The 9,911-nt window shown below is 40.0% G+C and overlaps 1 non-coding gene across 1 annotated transcript; it reads left to right on the top strand.

Moving 5' to 3' along the window:
* The first annotated feature begins 671 nt into the window (after positions 1-671).
* On the top strand, positions 672-746 carry Trnal-caa (transfer RNA leucine (anticodon CAA)). The gene has a single exon. It is a non-coding gene; the product is annotated as a tRNA-Leu (tRNA).
* The last annotated feature ends 9,165 nt before the right edge of the window (positions 747-9,911 follow it).

Below are 9,911 nucleotides of genomic sequence, written 5' to 3'. Positions count from 1 at the left end.
TACCTGTTGAGAGGCCAGAGAAACGTGTGATTCCTGAAGAGAGACAGCAACTGTTCCAGTAACTGCACATTCAACAGTCTCAATGATTGATGAATCTGGTGTTGTAACATCAACCAAAATGGCCTCACTGTGCTGGTACTGCAAACGGCTGACAGCATGGGGAAACAACAACCGTAATGAAACTTCCTGGCAGATTAAAACTGTGTGCCCGACCGAGACTCGAACTCGGGACCTTTGCCTTTCGCGGACAAGTGCTCTACCAACTGAGCTACCGAAAAAACGACTCACGCAGGAGAGCTTCTGTAAAGTTTGGAAGGTAGGAGACGAGGTACTGGCAGAAGTAAAGCTGTGAGTACCGGGCGTGAGTCGTGCTTCGGTAGCTCAGTTGGTAGAGCACTTGCCCGCGAAAGGCAAAGGTCCCGAGTTCGAGTCTCGGTCGGGCACACAGTTTTAATCTGCCAGGAAGTTTCATATCAGCGCGCACTCCGCTGCAGAGTGAAAATCTCATTCTGGAAACATCCCCCAGGCTGTGGCTAAGCCATGTCTCCGCAATATCCTTTCTTTCAGGAGTGCTAGTTCTGCTTGGTTCGCAGGAGAGCTTCTGTAAAGTTTGGAAGGTAGGAGACGAGGTACTGGCAGAAGTAAAGCTGTGAATACCAGGTGTGAGTCGTGCTTCGGTAGCTCAGCTGGTAGAGCACTTGCCCGCAAAAGGCAAAGGTCCCGAGTTCGAGTCTCGGTCGGGGACACAGTTTTAATCTGCCAGGAAGTTTCATATCAGCGCACACTCCGCTGCAGAGTGAAAATCTCATTCTGGAAACATCCCCCAGGCTGTGGCTAAGCCATGTCTCTGCAATATCCTTTCTTTCAGGAGTGCTAGTTCTGCTTGGTTCGCAGGAGAGCTTCTGTAAAGTTTGGAAGGTAGGAGACGAGGTACTGGCAGAAGTAAAGCTGTGAGTACCGGGCGTGAGTCATGCTTCGGTAGCTCAGTTGGTAGAGCACTTGCCCGCGAAAGGCAAAGGTCCCGAGTTCGAGTCTCGGTCGGGCACACAGTTTTAATCTGCCAGGAAGTTTCATATCAGCGCACACTCCGCTGCAGAGTGAAAATCTCATTCTGGAAACAACCGTAATTTTCCCGAGGGCATGCAGCTCTACTGTATGATTTAATGATGATGACATCCTCATGGATGGAGGTAAAATAGTCCTCCATTCGGATCTCTGGGCAGGGATTACTCATGAGACTGTTGTTATCAGGAGAAACAAAACTGGCATTCTATGGATTGATGTGTGGAATGTCAGATTTCTTAAAATGGGAATTAGTGAAGTTTGATGGCTGGAGGAACAGGACTTCCGGGCATGTGAATACAGGGTTTTAAACACAAAATCAAATAGGGGTAATCATACAGGTTTAATAATGAATAAAAAAAAATAGGGACACATATAAGCTACTATGAACAGCATCGGATGTGCTACTGTAGTGAAGATGTAGTGAAGCGCACACCCACCACAGTAGTACAGGTTTATATGCCAACTAGATCTACAGATGAGGAGATTGAGGAAATGTATGAAGAGAGAAAAGAAATTATTCAGATAGTTAAGGAAGCCGAAAATTTAATAGCCAAGGGGGACTGGAATTCTATAGTAGGAAAAGATAGAGAAGGAAAACTAGTAGGTGAATAGGGACTTGGGGAAAGGAAAGAAAGAGGAAGCTGTCGGTAGAATTGTACACAGATCATAATTTGATCAAATCTAAATCTTGGTTTAAAAATCTTGAATGAACATTGTATACATGGAAGAGACCTGAAGACAATGTAAGGTAATACATTATGGTAAGACAGAGATTTCGGAACCAGATTATATATTGCAAGATGTTTCCAGGGGCATATGTGGGCTCTGACCACAATTTATTGGTTATGAACTGTAGATTAAAACTGAAGAAACTGCAAAAAGGTAGGAATGTAAAGAGATGGGACCTGGATAAACTGAAAGAACCAGAGATTGTAGAGAGTTTCAAAGAGAGCATTAGGGAATGACTGATAAGAATGGGGGAAAGAAATACAGTAGAAGAAGAATGGGTAGCTTTGAGAAATGAAATAGTGAAGTATCAAGTACGCAAAAAGACGAGGGCCAGCAGAAATCCTTGGGTAACAGAAGAGATACTGAATTTTATTGGTAAAATAAGGAAATATAAAAATGAAGTAAATGAAGCAGGCGAAAAGGAATACAAATGTCTCAGAAATTAGATCGACAGGAAGTGCAAAATTGCTAAGCAGGGATGGCTAGAGGACAAGTGTAAGGATGTAGAGTCATATATTACTAGGACTAAGATACATACTACCCACAGGAAAATTGAAGAGTTCTTTTGAGAAAAGAGAGTCACTTGTATGAATATCAAAAGCTCAGACAGAAAACCAGTTCTAAGCGAAGAAGGGAAAGCAGGAAGGTGGAAGGAGTATATAGAGGTCTATACAAGAGTGATGTATTTGAGGGCAATATTATGGAAGTGGAAGAGGATGTAGATGAAGATGAGATAGGAGACATGATACTATGCAAAGAATTTGACAGAGCACTGAAAGACCTAAGTCAAAACAAAGCCCCAGGAGTAGACAACATTCTGTTGGAGTTACTGATACCCTTGGGAGAGCCAGCCATGAAGAAAACTCATCCATCTGTTGAGCAAGATGTATGAGACAGTCAAAATTCCCTGAGACTTCAAGAAGAATGTAATAATTCCAAAGAAAGTAGGTGCTGACAGGTGTGAAAATTAACTAACTGTTTATTTTAATGAGGACAGCTGCAAAATAATAACAATAATTATTTACAGAAGGACGTTAAAACTGGTAGGAGCCGACCTTGAGGAAGATCAGTTGGGATTCTGGAGAAATGTAGGAACATGTGAGACAATACTGACACTACAACTTATCATAGAAGATAAGTTATGAAAGGCAAATCTATGTTTAGAGAAAGCTTTTGACAATGTTGGCTAGAATACTCTCTTTCAAATTCTGAATGTAGCAGGGAGCAAAAGGCTATTTACAATTTGTACAGAAACCGGATGGCAGTTATAAGAGTCGAGGGGCATGAAAAGGAAGCAGTGGTTGAGAAGGGAGTCAGACAGGGTTGTAGTCTATCCATGACGTTATTCAGTGTATGTATTGAGTAAGCTGTAAAGCAAACAAAAGAAAAATCTGGGGTAGGAATTAAAGTCCAGGAAGAAGAAATAAAAACTTTGAAGTTTGCCGATGACATTGTAATTCTTTCACAGACACCAAAGGACTTGCAAGAGCAGTTGAGCCGAATGGGCAGTGTCTTGAAAGGAGGATATAAGATGAGCATCAACAAGGATAGTGGAATGTAGTCAAATTGAATCAGGTGATGCTGAGGGAATTAGATTAGGAAATTGAGACACTTAAAGTATGAGATGTGTTTCATTATTAGGAGAAGCAACATAACTGACAATATAAAACTGGGGATATAAAATGTAGACTGGCAATGGCAGGAAAAGTGTTCCTGAAGAAGAGTAATCTGTTGACAGAAATCTGTTAACATTGAGTGTTGATTTAAGTGCCAGGAAGTTCTTTCTGAAAGTATTTGTATGGAGTATTATCATGTATGGAAGTGAAACATGGACAATAGTTTAGATAAGAAGAGAATAGAAGCTATTAATGAGGTGTTACAGAAGAATGCTGAAGATTAGATGGGTAGATCACATAACTAATGAGGCAGTACTGAACAGAATTTAGGAGAAGAGAAATTTGTGATATAAACGGACTAGGAGAAGGTTTCAGTTGGTAGGACACACTCTGAGGCATCAAGGGATCACCAATTGAGTACTGGGGGGGGGGGGGGGGGGGGGTAAACACCGTAGAAGGAGACCAAGAAATGAATACAGTAAACAGATTCAGGTTGCAATAGATATAACAACAACAACAGTTTGCCATTCAGTGCACAGTTCTTGTCCTCGCCTTCTAGAAGTTGTCCACATGTGTCTGGTAGCTGGGGAGCACAAGCATGATAGTGGGGAGCATAAGCATGCTCTATAATGGGGGCTGCAGGTAAATTTATACTGAAAAAAGAGGCTCAGATTTGTTGCTGTGGATGATTGTCATGAATTTGTGTTGTGTATTTTGTGGGAGAGGAAACTCCTTTTCCCAATCCAGTTTACTTTTACACTGGTTTCCTGCCACTCAAGCATATGGTCTGCGGTTAGCATATTCTTAAACTTCTTTTAAAGAAATGTTGAGGATAACTAAAGGTTTTTTAACGTCTTGATGTTTGAGATACATTGCACAAGTTTTGTCTCTTGACATGTGATTGCCTTTGAATTGTACACAACCTGTAGTTTGGCTTGAGCATGTTGGCTCCTCATGGTTACCTCCATATTTATTACAACCTATCTTTAACTGCCACTTATTTCTTACATGACCAAATCATAGACAATGAAAGCATTGTCTGACTAGAAGAATGTAAGGCCTAATTGAACATTGCATACTGTTTGTAGATTGTAATATATTTTGGGAAGAATTGTGACCAGAGCATAATGATTTATTGTTTTTAACATTTTGTGTACATGAGTCACGGGGATTGAAGACTGGATGGCTTCCTTCAGCTCCAGCTCTGACAGATCAATGTCTACATTCCTTAGAACACCCTGGTGGGGGTTTATATATTTTATAGAGTTGTCTTCCACAAAGTTATTGGCAGCTTTCCCTGCAGCGCAATCAATGTGGACTCTGTTCTTCCCAACATTTCTGTTTTTTTTTAATTGTAAATAGTACAAACATTTTGAGGAAGTTCTGTCTGAGTGACATGTGCTTCTCTCAATAATTGTCCTCTGACTGAATTCATCTCCAATGGTGGAGCTATCATCTCTGTTAGGGAAACAGAATGTCTCTGTTTGCTTACGGAATAAGTATCAGTCATACCTGGATTAAGTGATGTCTGGTTCAATACCTCGTTTGGTTGTTGATGTAAGTGAATTGGGATCGCCATTCTCTTCTCCCTTAGGTCTTCATTTTGGTCCAGTGTATACTTTGATGCCAGTCTTGACATGTGGTCTACCTCCATACTAAAACTAATGAAAGCTTCTGCCCTGTACAACCCATGACAGGTCCATTTTCTGTCTCTTGCACTATAAGCTATCAACAGTTATGTAAAACCAATGACCTAGATTAACAAAATAGCTCACACACAAGAAAGGAAGAGTGTAATTTGAGTTCTTTTGTATTTATTACAAATTAACTATGGAGCACTGGTTGCTAACCAAAGGTCCGCTTTAGTTGCCTTGCTAGCCGACTACGGGTAACATGCGTTATTAGCAAGTTTCCTTTTGGGAGCGTATTATGCATGAGTTTAGGGAGTTTTACTTTCTTGCTAATAACAGCAGCATACCATGAGTTCAAAAACAACTCAATATGAATTCAGTGCGCAATTTATCAGGTAACATTTTGGAACAAGTTATGAGGAAGAAAGTGAAGGAACTTGGTGCAGCCAGACCTGATGTAAACGTGAAGTGAGAACAAAAACAGTGTAAATCCAGGCAAGGGTATATACACAATTTTGAAAAAGCAATGTACAATACAGCTGAGTTGTTGTGTGTGCTATAGCACTATGCATATTTTTGTAATACACAAGTATAATTACAACAAATATGGTGTGTAAATTACAGTGGCGGTTGCTTGTGTTGCTCACGTTAGTCAGTCACAGCACAAGATCTCTGACATCATGGAAACATCACTTTTGTCACGCAAACACAAAATGCCACTATTTGATGACAAGAAACATTGAAGTCTGAAGTTCAGAAATGAAAATACCAGAAACATTAAGCATATACCAAATCTAACATACACGGCATTAAAGATCTCTCCAAAACATATTTTTTAGTATGATTTGTTGTGGTAAACTATTGGGATAAGTGATGTTTGGGGATAAATAAGCTACATATACATTTTATGCTGGATTTAGCTTTTGATGTTATTCAGTAGTTGATTATGAAACAGAAAGAAAATACAGTATGTAAATGTTTGGCTATAGTGTGATATGCCCCCCCCCCTCCACATTCTGAAATTTTCTTCTAGTGACAGACTGATCTGTAGTGTGGCCCAAGTCTAGGTTAGTTCCAATCAATAAATGTCACAGCCTTCCCATCATGAAAACCAAGAGCTTTGCTTGACTGGGATGAACACATTTGTTCTGCATTCTGATCATCTGTCATTTCAGTTAAGAGGTTCATTATTGACCTCATTAAGCCTGCAGGATTTTGCAGAACCACCACCCATTGTAATTTCAGATACTGAGAAAGAAACAAAATCAGCTAACAGTTTACACAAATATGTAAAAGACAATCGCGTAAGGTTTTAGTTCTTTAAAGGGACACATGACAACAAAAATGTAGAACACTGACCAAAATGACAAACTTACCTACTACATCTCCATCATACGGATTATCCAATCCAAAAGCACTAGTATGCATAAGACCCAGTAGTACTTCTGTATTCTTGTCATTTTTGGTGGCTGGTTTGCTGACCTCTTCTCTAAGAAATTTCTTTCATTTCATTTGCTATTTCCTTTTTAACTTTTTTCTTCACATTCGCGTACCTATTGCTCAAATTTTTTACATGCCTGTTGGTGCCACTCAGAGGCTCAAACAATCCACCCACTTTATCACATTTTGATTTTCTGCTCCCACATTACAACATTGGTGTTCTTATTTTCAATGATGTGACATCCCTCCTCTTCAATTTTAAGTAGAATTTCTTCTTCCTTAGGAGGAAAATGAGTCTGTCTTGTCCCCTGTTTGCTATTCACCAACATAAGAGCTGGATTTCCTTTGCAAACACTTTCAAAACACTGAAATCAACTGACAGACAATCTATATGCCATAAATGTGTAACATAAATGTTGTCTTGTAACATCAACTAAAACAGCCTTACTGTGCTGGTACTGCAAACAGCTGACAGCTGTAATTTTTCCCAATGGCATGCAGCTCTATTGTATAGTTAAATGATGATGGCGTCCTCTTGGGTAAAATTTACCAAAAGTAAAACAGTCTCCCATTCAGATCTCTGGACAGGGACTACTCTGGAGGATGTCGTCATCGGGAGAAACAAAACTGTCATTCCATGGATTGGACATGGAATGTTAGATCCCTTAATAGGGCAGATTGGTTAGAAAATTTAAAAAGGGAAATGGATAGCTTGAAGTTAGATACGGTGGGAATTAGCAAACTTTGGTGACAGGAGAAACAGGTGAATACAATGTTACAAATGCAAAATCAAATAGGAGTAATGCAAGAGCAGGTTTAGTAACGAATAAAAAAACAAAATAAGAACACGAGTTAGCTACTACGAACAACATAGTGAGCACATTATTGTAGCCAAGACAGACATAAAGCCCACACTCACCACAGTAGTACAAGTTTATATGCTAACTAGCTCCACAGCTGATGAAGAGATCAAAGAATTGTTGTTGTTGTCTTCAGTCCTGAGACTGGTTTGATGCAGCTCTCCATGCTACTCTATCCTTTGCAAGCTTCTTCATTTCCCAGTACTTACTGCAACCTACATCCTTCTGAATCTGCTTAGTGTATTCATCTCTTGGTCTCCCTCTATGATTTTTATCCTCCATACTGCCCTCCAATGCTAAATTTGTGATCCCTTCATGCCCAGAACATGTCCTACCAACCGGTCCCTTCTTCTTGTCAAGTTGTGCCACAAACTCCCAAAGAAATGTAGAACAAGATAAAAGAAAATGCTCAGATAGTTAAGGAAGGCGAAAATTTAATAGTCATAGGAGACTGTAATTTGATAGTAGGAAAAGGAATAGAAGGAAAAATAGTACATAAATATGGACTGGGGCAACAGAATGAAAATTACAGCTGCCTGGTAAGAGTTTTGCACAGTGCATAAGTTAATCATCGCTAACACTTGGTTTAAGAATTGTGATAGAAGGTTGTACATGTGTAAGAGACCTGGAGACAACAGAAGGTTTCAGACTTATTATACGAGGGTTGTAACTTTAATAGTGGCTACTATTTATTTACAGCTCATACAAAATAGATATGTGTTTCAAAGTTTTACTGACCATCAAAGTAGTCACCAGCATTGCGTATAACCTATTGCCGGCAATGTGGAAGTGTTTCCTTCAGTTAAGAAATGGAGTTGAACTTACAAGGGCTTAAGTCAGGGGAGTGCAGTAGGTGATATTGCACTTAGCAGCTCCATCAGTCAAACGTATCAGTAACAGCTTGCACTGTACGTGCTTGAGCATTGTCCTGCAAAATGGTGGTCAGGTTCTGCAGAAAGTTCATCACTTCTGTCTCTAAGATGGTCATAGGTTGTGTTCCAAAAATGAATGGCATTGAAAAACTTGCACCACTTAATTTGAATGGCATTATGTAGAAAATCCATGCTGGAGTAATGACAATATTATGAAAAGGATAGATTACTACTCACCATACGAGGTGCGTTCAAATAATTCAAGAACATTCATAATTTCATGCCAATGGGGGGTTACAATGAAATGCTGTTGGCATTCCTGCACACAAGTGTGTTTAATGTGTAACTACCGGAAGTTTCATTATTGTATGTCTGTTAGTTATTGTTCAGTGTTGCACAGTTTACAAATTTCAAGATGGCAGAGTTAGAGGAGAACATCGTGTGCAATAAATTTTTCATGAAACTCAAGAAAACATTGATCGAGACACATCAAATGATGCAGGAAGCCTACGGTGATGAGTGCTAAAGCCGTACTTGCTGTTACAAATGGTTCACATGGAAGTTAAAGATGACCCTCATTCAGGATGAGCATAAATGTCTACTGATCACACTCATGACAGGAACATCAACAAAATTGCGTGTGCCGACCGAAAACTGACTGTCCGAGAGATTTCAGAACATTTCAAATGGATAATGGCATGAAATCCTGACACAGCGTCTTTGAAAGCATTGTGTTGCTGCCAAGTTAATCCTACAGCTCACGAGTCAAGACCAGAAAGACCTTTGGCTCACAATCTGTGACGAGCTATTGGATCGCGCAAATGATATGTTCCTTAAGAGAAACATAACTGGTGCTGGGACAAAGGTTCAGTCATCACAACAGGCTCTCCAAAACCAAAAAAAAAAAGTTCATCAGCTCAGGTCAAATGTCAAGGCCATGCTGATAGTTCTCTTTGAAGGATTCGTTCATCATGAATTTACACCACAGGGACAAACTGTTAATTAGTGTTGATTCTCAGAGTATCTGCGCAAGTTATCCGTTGCACGGATTGAACACCGCAGTCACCTTTCATCAACGTGGTGTCTGTGAAATGCAAGTGGCTGGCTACACGATTGGATTTTCGCGACTGGACAAAACAACAGGTACCTCTAACAGATTGGGCCTGCCCATCTGAAGCCCATTATTTCCCACTGACGTGCAGGCCCTGCCTGTCAAATCTATTCTCACTGAACTGCCCACAGGCTGGTCGATCTGGGATTTTTGAGGTTTATCCACGGATCCAGGACTGCGGTGCTCCTCTGCACACCAGAGACCATAGGCGATGGATTTCAGGAATTGCGACTCTCACAGCAAGCACATTGTGCAGCGGAGCATTTTATTTATTGCAGTACTTTTGGCACTTTTAAAGTAGTTTATATATTAGAAAGTATGGATGATTAGAAGAAGAAAATTGTGGCAGTTTCTGGAAGTTTGTATGCTATGTACTCAAATATTTCTTGAAGGAAAAAAATCACACAATACCTGTAAAATGATAGACTTAACACAGTTGGTAATAATCGACAATAACTAACATAGTAGCTCCAACATTTTATTGGCGGTCACACAGCTCTTCCCCACCTTATACACTTCTTTCAAGAGACATACTTTTTTTTGAGGTTATTTATCAAATCAGTAAAGGTATTTTAAATCTCTCTTGC

This window comes from Schistocerca gregaria, chromosome 10, assembly GCF_023897955.1.
Source record: "Schistocerca gregaria isolate iqSchGreg1 chromosome 10, iqSchGreg1.2, whole genome shotgun sequence".
Taxonomy (NCBI): Eukaryota; Metazoa; Arthropoda; class Insecta; order Orthoptera; family Acrididae; genus Schistocerca; species Schistocerca gregaria.
Note: the sequence above shows the minus strand (reverse complement) of the source record. Positions and strands in the feature narration are given on the sequence as shown.